Source organism: Lathyrus oleraceus, chromosome 6, assembly GCF_024323335.1.
Source record: "Lathyrus oleraceus cultivar Zhongwan6 chromosome 6, CAAS_Psat_ZW6_1.0, whole genome shotgun sequence".
In the NCBI taxonomy this organism is placed as follows: Eukaryota; Viridiplantae; Streptophyta; class Magnoliopsida; order Fabales; family Fabaceae; genus Lathyrus; species Lathyrus oleraceus.
Window position 1 is genome coordinate 384,176,792 of NC_066584.1, and position 16,389 is coordinate 384,193,180.

Sequence of the window (16,389 nt, forward strand, 5' to 3'; positions counted from 1 at the left end):
GACTCTACATCTAGGGTCCATAGTGGTTTCAGGTCGAAGAGTGGTATACACCATTATCACCATGAGAATAACTTATGACACTTTGCATAACTTTCTATATAGTATTCTCATAGCGGGTCAATCCGGTATAAATATTACTCTTAATATTCATACCTATGTTTAAGACTTGATAACTCCTTATCCATGATCCATGAGATGTGATCATCAGTCTATATACATAATAGTCTTAATGCTTTAATGTCATCCCACTTCACAATAAAGCTCGACTACAGATACTTTAAGAATAGTGTCCTTAGGTTTAATGTGATCTCATGATTAAGTCATACTTGATACATTAAACAGACTAGCTATTCTAGGGACTTTATTAAACAAATGTAATAAAGAAAAAGCCTTTTATTATTAATAAATAATTCGATACAAGTACCAAAAGTATTGGCCTCTAGGGCTTACACCAACAGCATGTGCCCAAACTGAGAAGCAAGTCCGAGGTTTTCTTGGCCGCTTGAATTATATTTCGAGATTTATATCCCACATGATTGCCACATGTGCGCCTATATTCAAGCTCCTCCGGAAAGATCAGCGTCATGATTGGACCGAGGATTTCCAAAAAGCTTTTGACAGTATTAGAGAGTATCTATCTGAGCCTCCGATTCTATCTACGCCTGTTGAAAGGAGACCGTTGATTATGTACTTGACTGTGCCTGATGATTCCATGGGTTGCGTATTGGGTCAGCAAGATGGATCAGGGAAGAAAGAATATGTGATTTACTACTTGAGTAAGAAGTTCACCGATTGTGAGTCTCGGTATTCAATGGTTGAGAAGACATGTTGTGCTTTGGCTTGGGCCGCTAAGCGTTTACGCCAGTATATGTTGAATCATACGACTTGGTTGATATCCAAAATGGATCCAATCAAGTATATTTTTGAGAAGCCTGTATTAACTAGGAGAATTGCCTGTTGGAAGATGTTGTTATCTGAGTATGATATTGAGTATCGAGCTCAAAAAACTATTAAAAGTAGTATCTTGGCTGATCATTTGGCGCATCAACCAATTGAGGATTATCAGTCTGTGTAGTACGACTTCCCGGATGAGGAGATTCTGTATTTGAAGATGAAAGATTGTGATGAGCCTACGCTCGATGAAGGGCCAGAGCCTGGTTCCCAATGGGGCATGGTGTTCAATGGTGTTGTTAATCAATATGGAAATGGTATTGGGGCAGTGATTATTACTCCTCAAGGCACGCATTTTCCTTTTACAGCAAGGCTAAATTTCAAATGCACGAATAATATGGAGGAATATGAGGAATGTATTATGGGGTTGGAGGAGTGTATTGATCTTAGGATCAAACATCTTGATGTTTATGGTGACTCGGCCCTGGTTGTTAATCAGATTAAGGGTGAATGGGAGACGAATCAGCCTGGCCTCATCCCATACAGAGATTATGTGAGGAGGATTTCAACTTTCTTTACTAAGGTTGACTTCCATCATATTCCCAGAGATGAGAATCGGATTGCGGATGCTCTTGCTACGCTTGCTTCAATGATTGTGGTGAAATATTGGAATGAAGCTCCTAATATTACCGTGATGCACTTGGATAGACCATCTCATGTGTTTGAAGTTGAGGAAGTAAAAGATGATAAGCCGTGGTATTATGATATCAAGTGCTTTCTCCAAAGTCAGATTTACCCGCCCGGGGCATCTGTTAAAGATAAGAATACTTTGAGGAGGTTATCTGGCAGTTTCTACCTTAATGGTGAGGTGCTTTACAAGAGGAATTTTGACATGGTTCTGCTCAGATGCGTGGATAGACACGAAGCAGACCTGTTGATGACTGAAGTCCATGAATGTTCATTTGGTACTCATTCCAATGGACATGCCATGGCAAAAAAGATGTTAAGAGCAGGCTACTATTGGCTGACAATGGAGTCTGACTGCTGCAAATATGTGAAGAAATGCCACAAGTGTCAGATTTTTGCGGATAAGATTCATATTCCCCCGACCCTTCTGAATGTTATTTCCTCACCATGGCCTTTCTCCATGTGGGGAATCGACATGATTGGCATGATTGAACCAAAAGCATCAAACGATCACCATTTTATTCTTGTAGCTATTGATTACTTCACCAAGTGGGTTGAAGCGGCATCATACGCGAATGTGACCAGCCAGGTGGTTGTAAAGTTTATCAAGAATCAACTCATATGCCGATATGGTGTGCCAAACAAAATCATTACTGATAATGGATCTAACTTGAACAACAAGATGATGAAATAGCTGTGTAGCAAGTTCAAGATTGCACATCATAATTCTTCTCCTTATAGACCCAAGATTTCCCTTTCATTGTTATTTCCCTTTTATAAAATAAAATAAAATAAAATAAAATAAATATAATATATTTAGTTTAAGTCGAGTCCCTAGTGTGAAAATTTTGTATTATCTATTCCCCTCAATTTTCTTGAGCCATAACAAAAAAATTTAACACTTAACACACTCGATAAGTATAAAGGTTGCTCATTTTATAAAACTTGAGTGAAATCAAGACAAAATTATTACCACCTCAAAGCTCTAAAAACCTCAACATGTTAGATCAAAATAAGTACCTATTATACCAATTCCTTGCACTTTTAGTCTTATAGTAACCCCGAGTAGTATATACGAGAAGTCGGCACCATCTTAATAGCAAACTACGTGGAGAGCCGATGAATATAAGTGAATGATTCCCAAAACAACATAAAAAATATATATATAAGGAAATGCACTAATTAAGTTAGGTGATCCTTACCAGATCATTTAATCCAAAGGTTGCGGACCCTACAAAAGCATAATATGAAAGATCCATTATGAGTTGGTTTAGCAGGTATCTGGTGCTGAACTTGGTAGGGCGGACTACGGTCCGATCCCCCGCAATTTACAATGGACTAAATAACGAAGTTATCCAACTTATGTACCAGAGCTTCTAGCTAAAAGGGGATCAGAATCACTAACCGGTTACTCCACTATGTGCGCAAAAAGATAAAGGGCTTAATGTGATTTCGCTAGAATGAAAACGGGTGAAACAAGAGTAAAAGAACTAGGCTAGCTATAATAGCATAACTCGAACTGGTTTGCATAAGGTGGGGTTATCTGATGTTGTGACGGTAGTTGTTGATGTTAAGACTAAACTCAGGTTATTCCTAAACAAGATTTACTTGCAACCTGGTACGAATTGATGTGTGTTTTGAAATTTCATCTGGCTAATATTTTAAATCGATTTCTACATTGTATCTTGCTTGAGGACAAGCAAAAGTCTAAGTGTGGGGGAGTTTGATAACATGAAATAATATCACATTTTTGGACTCGATTTAATTAAATTATATTATTATTTGATTCGATTTATTTTATATTATTCGATATTACTTGGTATTTTCCTTCTATTTATTTCAGATAACATAAACTGAAGCATGTGTGAAAAGAAAAGAAAAGGGGTGCAAAAAGAGGATTCTCCAAAAAGAAGCATTCCACTAAAGCCCAGTCCACAACTACAAGGAGAAGCGCTGAAGCGCTGTGACGATCGCCATACAAGGTGTGACGAGCGTCACGCCCCTATGCTTTGTGTTACGAGCGTAACACATGGTGTGACGAACGTCACACCCCACTCCTATTCTTTTGGCTTTGACGCGCGTAACAGAAGCACGTTCATCCTATTCTTCCGCTTGACTCGTTGAAACGTGAGGAAACCTACTGAAGGGACTTTGGAAGAAACGGTTACGGTAGGATGGATATAAATAGACCCAATTGTGGAACCCTGCGGCTCTCTCCTCTCTTTTCCAGATTTCCACGCCGTGCATTATTTTTACAGTATTAATTTTTTATCAGCATTCCATATTTTCTTCAGCAGTTTATTACCTTAGCATTTTTACTTCCTTTTTCTTTGTTAGCTTAATTTTTTAGGTATTCAATTAATTTTCTCACAATAGTTTCTACACCGGAAACTATTGTGTAACTTTTACTGGATCTAACCTTACGTTAGATCATAGTATTTTATTCCTTCGTTTTTACTTTTCTGTCTGATCGAAGATTGTGAAGAACAAATCCAACCGGTTTGTGGTGGAGTGTTCAAGCATCGAAGTTAGAGAACAACCAAGATTTCCATTAAATTTACAGGTTCATTAATTTATTGTTTTAATTTATATATGCTCTGTACTGCTGTTTATCTATACAGTTTGTCTGATATGGCTGCATTTAAGCATAATTATTGTTTCGGCTTATTTAGCATGTCCGGCTAAATAAACTTAGATATCAGTATGTAAAGTAAGTGGAATAAAGGAATAAAAACTAAGTCAGTTTAAATTTGTTTAAAAAATATAGTCACTCTTTTTATGGTCTCAATTTACAGAGTTAATACCAAAGTTTTGTACGAGAGTAAAAGACATAAAGAAGTTAAAATCAATAGAACGACAGTTTGAGCTTTTAACTGGACAGTGTAAATTGAACATTAACTCTAAATCAGGGCGAAAGCAATTTTTAGAGTTAATTAAATTCTAATCATTTTCAAAAAGTATTTTTAAAGGTTAAATGTGAGGACGAGAGTTAAGCATTTAAGTTTAATCATATAATCTAAGTCAACAGAGCGAGAGTTTGAGACGAGGGTGTTTAAACGGTTAGTATTTTAATAAAAAGAGTTTCTATAGATTCTGTTGTTTTCAAAAAGTGATTTTAGTTTTAACTAAATAGTGAGAGTGTACGTTAAGGTAAAATCATAGTCTATTCAACAGAGTGAGAGTTTGAGAAAAGGATTTTAATCAATAGTGTCTAATGAAAGGACTTATTTTAAAACTAAGAAACCAACAAAGATTTGATTCCCTAATTACGATGAACTACATACCGATATCCGCGTTATTTGATATTTAATCTAGATCTAATTTTAGTTTTACTTTTCCCCCTAATCAAAAAAGTATCATCCGCCTTAGCTTTACGAAGTAACCTTAGAAAAACGGTATATCGATTCATTAAGTCCCTGTGGGATCGATATCTTTTAAAACTACGCGATTAGACTGTGCACTTGCAGTCAATACCCCAGTCGACTCATAAAGTCGCGATCAAGTTTTTGGCGCCGTTGCCGGGGACTTTTATTTAGTCGATATCGTAACTCTTCTGTTACACTGTAGAGACTAAGGCAATTTTTATTTTTCCTTCTTTTTTGTTGATTTGTATGCCACACACTCGCTCACAAGGCGAACCGTATTACTTATGAATCAACGACGTTGAACGATATCTCCGAGTCTTACGACGAATTCGGGAGTATCGTGCTGTAAACAATCTTCCTCCAATCGAAATTCCTGATCTCAAAAATCTTCTTCCATCGCCGATACCCGAGATGGCAGAACCAGCTCGTGCTCTTCGAGATTACGCTGCTCCATCACAAGATGAGCCGCATTCGAGTATTGCTCCACCCGCAATCGAAGCAAACAACTTCGAACTTAAACCATCGCTGTTGCAGGCAGTGCAACAGAACCAATTTTCTGGAAATCCTACCGAGGATCCAAACCTTCATTTACCCGTATTCGTCCAATACGCTGATACTGTTAAAGCTAATGGTGTCACTTCAGAGGCAATTCGACTTCGTCTCTTTCCTTTCTCGTTAAGAGATAAAGCTAGAAGATGGCTTCCGTCTCTTCCTTCCAACTCAGTCACCACATGGAATGAGTTGAAGAAAGTCTTTCTTGCCCGATATTTTCCTCCAAGCAAAACAACTATGTTAAGAGCCCAGATAAATGGATTTAAACAGAAAGATAACGAGTCTCTTTTCGAAGCATGGGAAAGATACAAAGACATGATGAGACTTTGTCCACACCATGGTTTAGAGGTCTGGTTAGTAGTTCATACCTTCTATAATGGTCTCTTATACAACACAAGGTTGACAATAGACGCCGTCGCAGGTGGTGCGCTTATGGATAAACCTTACGCTGACGCTTATCAACTTATCGAAAGCATGGCCCAAAACCATTATCAGTGGGGAAGCGACCGAACGATGGTAGAAAAACCTCAAACGAAAACAGGCATGTACGAGATAAGTACCCTTGATCATGTTAATGCAAAAGTGTATGCTCTTGCCCAGAAAATTGAAAGTTTAAATGTATCACCTCCAGCCGCCGTGGTTGCCGTAACTCAGAATTGCGAAGTCTGTGGAATTCAAGGTCACACTCCTACATATTGTCAACTCTTAACAGGAATCCAAGCAGAGCAAGTGAACTATGCTTAAGGAAATCCTTACTCGCATACGTATAACTCAAACTGGAAAAACCATCCTAATTGCTCATATAAGAGTAATAATGCTTTATACGCACCAGGACAAACTCCCAGTCAAGCCCCAGCTATACCTCCTGGATATCAAAAGCCGACCCCATCTACACCTAACAATAACGTTCCTAGAAAATCCAATTTGGAAATCATTATGGAGAACTTCATAGCTTCTCAACAGCAAACCAATAAAGAGTTCTTAAACCAGAATGTACACACTAACGAACAAATTAAACAACTAGCAAGTAAAGTAGATGCCCTGGCTACCCATAACAAAATGCTGGAAACACAAATCTCGCAAGTAGCTCAACAACAAGCGCCTACTGCTGCCCTAACTGGTACATTTCCTGGACAGCCCCAACCTAACCCGAAAAGCCACGCTCATGCAATTATATTAAGAAGTGGAACAGAGGTAGAAGAACCGTCTGACCCAAGGATTGAGAACCAAAACTCTAAAAAGTCAACTGAGGAAGAAAGTAAACCTAAGGAAAAGGAAGAGTGTAACAAGGATACCGCAGAAAACAAAGAACCTTATGTACCTCCACCTCCTTACAAACCACCTATCCCTTATCCTCAGAGGCAAATTAAAACCAAAGACGCGGGCCAATTCAAAAAATTTGTTGACCTACTAAAACAATTAAACGTCACCATTCCTTTTACAGAAGCTATTACGCAGATGCCTTCATATGCTAAGTTCTTAAAAGAAATTCTATCTAATAAAAGGAAACTTGAAGAGAGCGAAACCGTTACACTCACTGCTGAGTGTAGTGCAATAATCCAGAATATGCCTCATAAACTTAAAGACCCTGGTAGTTTCTCTATACCCTGTCACATCGGAAAATTTGTCATAGACAAAGCTTTATGCAATTTAGGAGCCGGTATCAGTGTTATGCCCTTGTCCATATGCAAGAGACTTGAAATGGGAGAATTAAGACCAACTAAAATGTTTGTGCAATTAGCATATCGTTCAGTTAGATATCCCGTAGGAATTCTTGAAAACGTTCCCGTGCGCATAGGTCAATTCTACATTCCCACCGATTTTATAATTATGGACATAAGAGAAGATGAAGTTACCCCCATTATATTGGGAAGACCATTCTTAGCAACCGCCGGTGCTATCATAGACGTAAAACGAGGACGACTCACTTTCGAAGCAGGAGAAGAGAAAATTGAGTTCATCCTTTCCAAATTTTTGAAAGCACCTGCAATAGATGACACATGTTACTTCATGGATATCATCGATGAATGCATAAAAGAAACAGAATTAGAAAATGATGATTTGCCCGACTATCGTACAGAAGACAGACTGAACCAATGTTTAGCAGTAACATCGGATCCTACGCAATGCCTTAAGAAACCAACCCTCGACCTGAAAACACTTCCCAAAAATCTGAGATATGAATTCCTAGACTTAGAACTTGAACGACCCGTAATAGTCAATGCAGACCTAGGAAAACTCGAAACCGAAAAACTCCTACATATCTTAAGAAAATATCCAACCGCACTAGGATACAACATCACCGATCTTAAAGGAATAAGTCCTTCTATTTGTATGCACCGCATCATGCTAGAAGAAGACTGTAAAACTTCTAGGGAACATCAGAGGAGACTAAACCCGATCCTGAGTGAGGTAGTGAAGAAGGAAGTAACGAAGCTATTAGAGGCAGGTATCATATATCCTATATCCGATAGCAAATGGGTTAACCCTGTACACGTAGTACCAAAGAAAGGAGGTATAACAGTGATCGAAAATGAAAAAGGAGAAACTATAACCAAACGAATTGAATCGGGATGGAGAATGTGCATTGATTATAGAAAGCTAAACAAAGCAACCCGAAAATATCATTTTCCTTTACCATTCATAGACCAGATGTTAGAACGATTAGCCAAGCATTCTCATTTCTGCTATCTAGACGGTTACTCAGGCTTCTTTCAAATACCAATTCATCCTGATGACCAAGAAAAAACAACGTTCACATGCCCTTTTGGTACCTTCGCTTATCGACGAATGCCGTTTGGCTTGTACAATGCTCCTGCAACCTTCCAAAGGTGCATGATGGCAATATTCGCCAATTTTCTCGAGAACATCATGGAAGTCTTTATGGATGACTTTTCCGTATGCGGACAAAGTTTTCAAGTATGCCTTGAAAACCTAGAAAGAGTTCTAGAACGATGTGTAAAAGTAAACCTAGTACTTAATTGGGAAAAATGTCACTTTATGGTACAAGAAGGGATTGTTTTAGGACACATCATATCAAATAGAGGAATTGAAGTAGACAAAGCCAAAATAGAAGTAATCGAAAACCTTCAACCTCCGAAAACTGTGAGAGAAGTACGAAGCTTCTTAGGACATCCCGGTTTTTACCGACGATTCATTAAAGATTTCTCTAAAATAACTAAACCTTTAACCAGACTATTAATGAAAGATGTTGAATTCATCTTCGACAGTAAATGCTTAGAAGCATTTCAAACACTTAAACAAGCATTGATCTCTGCGCCCATAATGCAGACCCCGGATTGGAATGAACCATTCGAAATAATGTGTGACGCAAGTGACTACACCGTAGGCGCTGTTTTAGGACAACGAAAGGATAAAAAACTTCACGTCGTATATTATGAGAGTAGAACTCTAGATGAAGCACAAATGAATTACGCCACGACCGAAAAAGAACTTTTAGCAGTAGTATTTGCACTAGATAAATTTCGTTCTTACTTGGTCGGAGCTAAAATAATCGCTTACACTGACCACGCTGCCATTAAGTACCTCTTAACAAAAAAGGACGCTAAACTTAGACTCCTAAGGTGGATCTTGTTGTTACAAGAATTTGATTTGGAAATCAAAGATAAAAAAGGAACTGAAAACGTAGTAGCAGATCACCTCTCTAGACTTGAAAACCTGGAACCGGAAAGAACATCGATCAACGATGATTTCTCGTACGATAAACTTATAGCTAATTTGGAAGAAAATAGAGCTGATGAACAGGTAGAGACCACCTTAGCTATATGCGTTACACCATGGTACGCTGATTTTGTCAATTATCTAGCCGCCGGAGTGGTTCCACTTGATTTATCATACCAACAAAAGAAACGATTCTTCCATGACATAAAACATTATTATTGGGACGACCCTTTACTTTTCAAAAGAGGCCCCGATGGTATTTTCTGTCGGTGTATACCTGAAGAAGAGTTAGAAAGCATAATCCAACATTGTCATTCCGCTCCTTATGGTGGACACGCAAGTACATCCAAGACTTGCTCTAAAATCCTACAAGTCAGTCTTTATTGGCCAAGCATATGGAAGGATGTACATACCGCTGTCAAGAAATGCGATAGGTGTCAACGCACAGGAAACATATCTAGACGTGACGAGATGCCACAAAAAGGCATTTTGGAAGTATAAATTTTCGATGTGTGGGGAATAGATTTCATGGGACCTTTTCCACCTTCTTTTGGTAACAAGTACATACTCGTAGCTGTTGACTACATATCAAAATGGATTGAGGCTATAGCTTCTCCAACAAACGACACACGAGTAGTAACTAGACTCTTTAAGAATATAATCTTTCCAAGATTTGGTGTCCCAAGAATAGTCGTCAGTGATGGTGGATCGCATTTCATATCTAAGATACTCGAAAAATTATTGTTTAAGTATGGCGTAAAACATCGAGTAGCAACACCTTACCATCCTCAAACTAGTGGACAAGTGGAAGTGTCTAATAGAGAAATTAAACAGATATTGGAAAAAACAGTCGCTACGTCAAGAAAAGACTGGTCATCAAAATTACCTAAAGCTTTATGGGCTTATCGAACCGCTTACAAAACTCCCATAGGAACAACCCCATTTAAGCTTATTTACGGAAAATCTTGCCACCTCCCGGTAGAATTAGAACATAAGGCCTATTGGGCTATTAAAAATTTAAATTTAAACTATAAGGCCGCCGGTGAAAAGCGAATCCTTGATATAAACGAATTAGAGGAACTTAGACAAGACGCATACGAAAATGCCATAATCTACAAGGAAAGAACGAAAAAATGGCATGATAAACATATATCAAGAAAAACTTTCAAACAAGGCGATGTAGTCCTATTGTTTAACTCTAGACTTAAGTTATTCCCAGGAAAGCTACGATCTAGATGGTCAGGCCCCTTCCAAATCACCAATGTCTTTCCCAGTGGAGCTGTAGAAATTAAAGGAAAATCTATTGAACCATTTATCGTAAACGGGCAGCGTCTAAAACATTATCATTATGCTGAGAATAATGAAGACTCGCAAGTCCTGCACTTAGACGTAATTGAAGGTGAGAAAAACAAGAAAGGGGGGTTTGAATTGTTTTGGAAAAATAAGCATTTTTTTAAAAATGAAAATCACACAAGGATTTTATACTGGTTCGCTTATAACACAAAGCTACTCCAGTCCACCCGGCCAAGGTGATTTCGCCTTCAACAAGGACTTAATCCACTAATCTTGAAAGATTGTTTACAAACAACGTCTAAGAGAAAGATCTCTTAGTCCTCTCAAGTATACAGACTACACAGAGTCACTTGAGGAAAATAAAAACAATAGATGAAAGCTTATGTAATCTAGAGTGCTTCTAAAATAAGCAAATATTACAACAATAAGAACAAAGTATTTCACGTACTAAGCAAAAGCTTCGTGAAGATTGAGAGAATAAACAGTATTTTTGTGTATTGATGTTTCAGTAAAATCTTGTTCTATACTTGTGTCTCTCAATGTTGATTTGCAGTCCTTTATATAGAAGAGAGGGATCCGTTGAAAAATCATAGCAGATAATACCTCTTGAATAATAATTAGTGCCATAACTTATGTTGCTTGTTGCCAAAGCAACTTTCTCTTCTTGAATGACTACTTTCCAAAAATAGTTCCTTATCATTTGAATTTGGAGTTAACGTCTCTTTCTATATTAGGAAATCCATTTCCATAACTTTACTTGAAGTTAACGTTACTCTTTCTTATTTAGCAATTCCATAATCAGAGTCTTCGTGTTTCTGGAGATCTTGGAATCTGCTATCTAACTTCTGATGTTGATCTCTTTTGAGTTCTGATGGTTTCTTCAGATAGCGCTGAGAGTTTCTGGAGTTAGACATACTGTTGTTCAGAGTCAGAACTTCTAGAGCGTATTTCTTGTTCAGATGCTTCTGATATTTTGCTGTTTTGCTCAGAGTTAGATTTTCTTGAACGTGTTTCTACTTTAGATGCTTCTGGTCTTCTGATAATTTGTATCTGATATGATTATGTATCTGATGATTTCTTCCTTCTTTCCTTAGAACCCTGCACACTTAGAAACTTCTCGTTAGGGTGCCATTTTTGGTTTCATCCTTTGTTATCATCAAAATCATGGAATCTGTTGTAGAACAATTTTTGTTCTTACAATCTCCCCCTTTTTGATGATGACAAAACAAACTTAATTAGCAGATGAAACATAAACAATATCAGATCAGATAGACAAGAGCTCCCCCTGAGATAGGCTAGGGAGTTCAGAAGTTCTTACCAGAGCTTTTAAGCAATGAGGTTTCTTGATACCTTCTGCAATTTCTTAAGTCTAGAGTTAGATAAATTAATTTTTTAAGAAAAATATGTTGCAGAGTGCTTAAGGTATTTAGACATTATTTTCATCAGAGCTATTAATGACTTCTCCCCCTTTTTGTCAGAATCAAAAAGACATAGCAAAAATAATAATTTAAGAGAAAAACATTGCATTCAGATAAAAAAGCAACAGAGGCAAAAGGAACAAGCAAACATCAGAAAACAAAGCAAAGCAACAAAATCCTAAGTGCCTAAGGGTTGGGAGGCGGAGGCATTCTCTGAAGCAATTGAGCCAACATGTTCTGAATGTTGTCGTTGACAGTATCTTGTTTATCCATTCTGGCACGGAGTTCCTTCTGATCTTTCTTCAGTTCTTCCAGCGTCTGGAGAACCATAGGAACAACAGATGAGGACTCCCCCTGAGTCAGAGCCTGCTGTGCTTCAGCAGCGGCCTTTGCTTCAGCTTCGGCAGCAACTTGTGCTTCAGCTTCGGCAGCAGCAGCAGCATCGGCCAGAGCTTTAGCTTCAGCTTCCTTTACCCTTAGGATTTCAGCTTCCCTTGCTTTTTCTTCTTCCAGCCTTCTGGCTTCCTCTTCAGCTTCTCTTGCTAGTCTCTCTTCCTCCAGCCTTCTGGCTTCAGCTTCTCTCGCAAGTCTTTCCTGGAGTCTTGCCTCAGCATCTCTAATAAAGTCGTTTCTGACTTGTTCAGAGATGTGCTTCAGTTTAAAAGCCTCAGAGGTCATCCAGCCAATGACTCTGTTCCAGTGTGTCCTTACAGAGTCAGGATCATCACTGACTTCAGAGTTAATGGTCAGAGACTTGACCTTTTATACTGAAGCCCCTGCGAACAGCATTATGGCTTCCTCAAGGGTAGGTATAGAAAGGTCAGGTTCAGAGGTATGAGGTGGAGAGGTTGAAGGGCTGAGGTTGAGTGTTAGAGGTTCAGGTTCTGCTTCAGTTTGAGGTTCAGATCTTTGGGGTGAAGAGTAAAGAGGGTTTAAGTCTAATGCTAGAGGTTCAGTTTCAGTTTCAGGTTCAGGTTCAGCGGAGGTGTTTGGAGGGGTGATATCAGAGGTGTGGAGGTCAGAGGGTTGAGGTTCAGAAGGTTGGTCTTCAGAAGTAATGTTGGTTGTTTGTTCTGGGGGAGGTGAAGTTGCTTCAGATTGTGTTGGTTGTTGTGAAGCAAGGTTTTGAGCCTGAATTTGGGCTAAGGTTGGAGAGTTAGGGTCAGAGTATTCTTGGTCAGAGGAGAGGTCAAGATATGGAGGTGATTCTGGGGCTGAAGATGATGAGGAACTGGTTTGGTTCATTTCTTCAGCTTCAGATAAAGGTAGTGTTGTATGGGCAAGATTAAATTTGGGTAGAGGTTGTGAGGTTCTGGTTGTAGAAGGTGGGGTGTCAGAGGTTGTATATATAGGTGGTGTTGGGAGAGGATTAGAAGAAGCCATAAGTTGTTCAGAGGGAATAGAGGGAGCAGACGTACCAGTAGTTTCTTGTAGAGGCGCTGGAGATCTTACTTCAGAGGTTTCTCCTATCCTTGCTCTCTTTGCCTTTGAAGATTTATTCTTAGGGGGACCTCTTTTGAACTTGACAAAATCTTCTTCTGAGTCCAGACAATCGTCCAATCTGAAGTCAGAGATATCAACTCCTTCATCCTTCAGACGCTGCATGTAGAGGAGGATTGCATCTACAGGTTCATTCTTGAAGAACCTTGCAAGACCATGGGGTAGCTTCCTCTGATCTTTCAAGGCATCCCAGGAGGTATCCATAGTGGGTACTTGAATCTTCTTCAGAATTCCCATACTCTTGAGATTTCTGGCGTTCAAAGGTCTTCCAGTATCTATCGCCAGATCTTGCATCAGCCTGTTCTTCTCCAGATGATCTACCAACCCATTCTCAATGAAAACATCAGATATAAGCCTTCCCAGAGGAATGTAGGATCTGGGCTTCATGTTGTTTCTTGTCTCCCTTACAGAGTCTCTGAGATATCTGAAGAGAAGTGCAGGAAGGCAGAGCTTCACACCCTTGTGAATGCAATACAGAATGCATTTCTGATCTGCATTGATGTAGTCAGAGGAGTTTGATGCTGGGCGATGATGAATGGTTCCCAGAATGATCTTGAGCCATACTCTGAGGTTCTGATGCAGCTCTTTGTTCTTTGAAGGATTTCCTTCAGTGTTGAGTTTGAAGATGGTTGGATTGATTACTTCAGCAATGCGCCTTGACCTAGGGTTGATGTTGTAAATCCTTTTTCCTCCAGTTTTCTCCATGTTTAGTAAAGAAGCAATTGACTTTTCAGTAATCACTATCTTTACCCCCAAAACGAAGGAGACGATGAAATGGTCATCAGCGTCTGCAAATCTCCAGAATTCTTTGATGAGATTTGGGTAAACAGGGCCATAAAGCCTTTGGAAGTAGTTTCCCCATCCTTGTAGACGAAGTTCTTCAGTAAGATCTACCCCATTTCTCTTCATGTTGTCAAAGTCCACAAGAGTTTCACACAAAACTTCCAGTCCCTCAAATGGAGTTGCTAGGTTTATGTGGGGTTCACGGTCAAGAACATGGGGTTCCTTGTACACTAGAGTAATGGAGACTCTTGTAACAGTTGGAGTTGGAATGCTTGAACTTTGGGTAGTGTTGGATTCCATTTGCTGAGAAAAGTTGAAAACTTGTTGTTGTTGAGCATCCATAGTTGAAGACGAAGAAGGTGAAGATGAAGTGTTTGCAGAAATGCTTCAGAGAGGGTTTGAGAGTGAGTGAGAGTGATAAGTGTGTGAAATGTGAGAAAAGTGTTTAAATACCCTAAACAAAAACACATGCAAAACGACACACTATTCAGCGTTAGCACAAAGCACAAGTTAGCACGCTTGGGGGAGAATGATTAAGGCTCATTAATGAATGTCTAATCCCAACAGTATGCACACTGCTCGAGGAGATCTCAAACGTTTCCCCTTTGATCTTCTTCTGGACAGCTGTCTAGAAGTTCTAGGGTTAGACGCTAAGTGCTCCACGTGTTGATATATCTGATCTTCAGGAATACCAAAGGATTGGTTCCTGGAGATTTCTAACTCAGATATCTTCTTAACTGGTAGAAGTATCAGAGTCAGAGGCAGAAACACATTTGTTTATGTCAGAGTCTCATTTTACATCTTCAGAGCCACACTTCATTCAGGACAATTTTGAATGTTCAGATTTTCTAAGATAAAAAGAAATCTATCTTCAGCTAGAGGCTTAGTAAAGATATCTGCCCATTGATGATCTGTATCAATGAACTTCAATGTTACTATCCCTTTCTGAACATAGTCTCTGATAAAATGATGTTTTATTTCAATGTGTTTAGCTCTGGAATGTAGAATGGGATTCTTACTTAGACAAATGGCAGCAGTATTATCACAGAAGATAGGAATGTTACTCTCAAAGATTTGCAGATCTTCTAGCTGATGCTTCATCCAGAGCATCTGAGTTGTGCACAGTGATGCTGAGATGTATTCTGCTTCTGCAGTTGATAGAGCGATAGTTGACTGTCTTTTGCTAGCCCAGGATATCAGATTGTTTCCCAGAAGCTGGCAATTTCCAGATGTGCTTTTTCGTTCTAGTCTATCTCCTGCATAATCTGCATCACAGTAACCCGAAAGTCTATACTCTGATGTTTTCTTATACATCAGGCCCAGGTTAGGAGTTCCTTTCAGATACTTAAGAATTCTCTTAACTGCTGTTAGATGAGATTCTCTAGGATCTGATAGGAATCTGGCACAGAGACAGACACTAAAGAGAATATCAGGACGAGTAGCAGTCAGATAGAGAAGAGAGCCTATCATACCTCGATAGAGCTTCTGACAAACCTTTGTGCTTACTTCTTCCTTTTCAAGAATGCATGTTGGATGCATGGGAGTTTTTGCAGAGTTACAGTCAGCCATGTCAAATTTCTTCAGAACATCTTTAATATATTTGCTTTGATGCACATATGTAACTTCTGAAGTTTGGTTAATTTGAATTCCCAGAAAGAACTTTAGTTCTTGCATTAAGCTCATTTCAAATTCTGCCTGCATTAACTCAGAGAATTCTTGACAAACAGAGGCGTTAACTGAACCAAAAATAATATCATCAACGTATATCTGGCATATCATGAGATCATTGTTAAGGTTCTTACAGAAAAGTGTGGAGTCAACTTTCCCTCTGATAAAATTGTGTTCCAGAAGAAAATTGCTTAACCGTTCATACCAAGCTCTGGGAGCTTGTTTAAGTCCATATAAAGATTTTTTAAGTTTAAAAACATGTTCTGGAAAATTTGGATTTTCAAAACCTGGAGGTTGGTTGACATACACTTCTTCTGATATATAACCATTAAGGAATGCACTCTTGACATCCATTTGATATAATTTAATAGAATGGTTAATAGCAAAAGATACAAGAAGACGAATAGATTCTAACCTTGCGACTGGAGCAAAAGTTTCATTATAATCAATACCTTCTTGTTGACTATAACCTTGAGCTACCAGTCGAGCTTTGTTTCTGACGACTTCTCCTTTCTCATTCAGCTTGTTTCTGAATACCCATCTGGTTCCAA

The 16,389-nt window shown here is 38.8% G+C and overlaps 1 non-coding gene across 1 annotated transcript; it reads right to left on the reverse strand.

Moving 5' to 3' along the window:
- Positions 1-5,732: 5,732 nt before the first annotated feature.
- LOC127099810 (small nucleolar RNA R71) lies at positions 5,733-5,839 on the reverse strand. The gene has a single exon (XR_007794278.1). It is a non-coding gene; the product is annotated as a small nucleolar RNA R71 (small nucleolar RNA).
- Between the last annotated feature and the right edge of the window lie 10,550 nt (positions 5,840-16,389).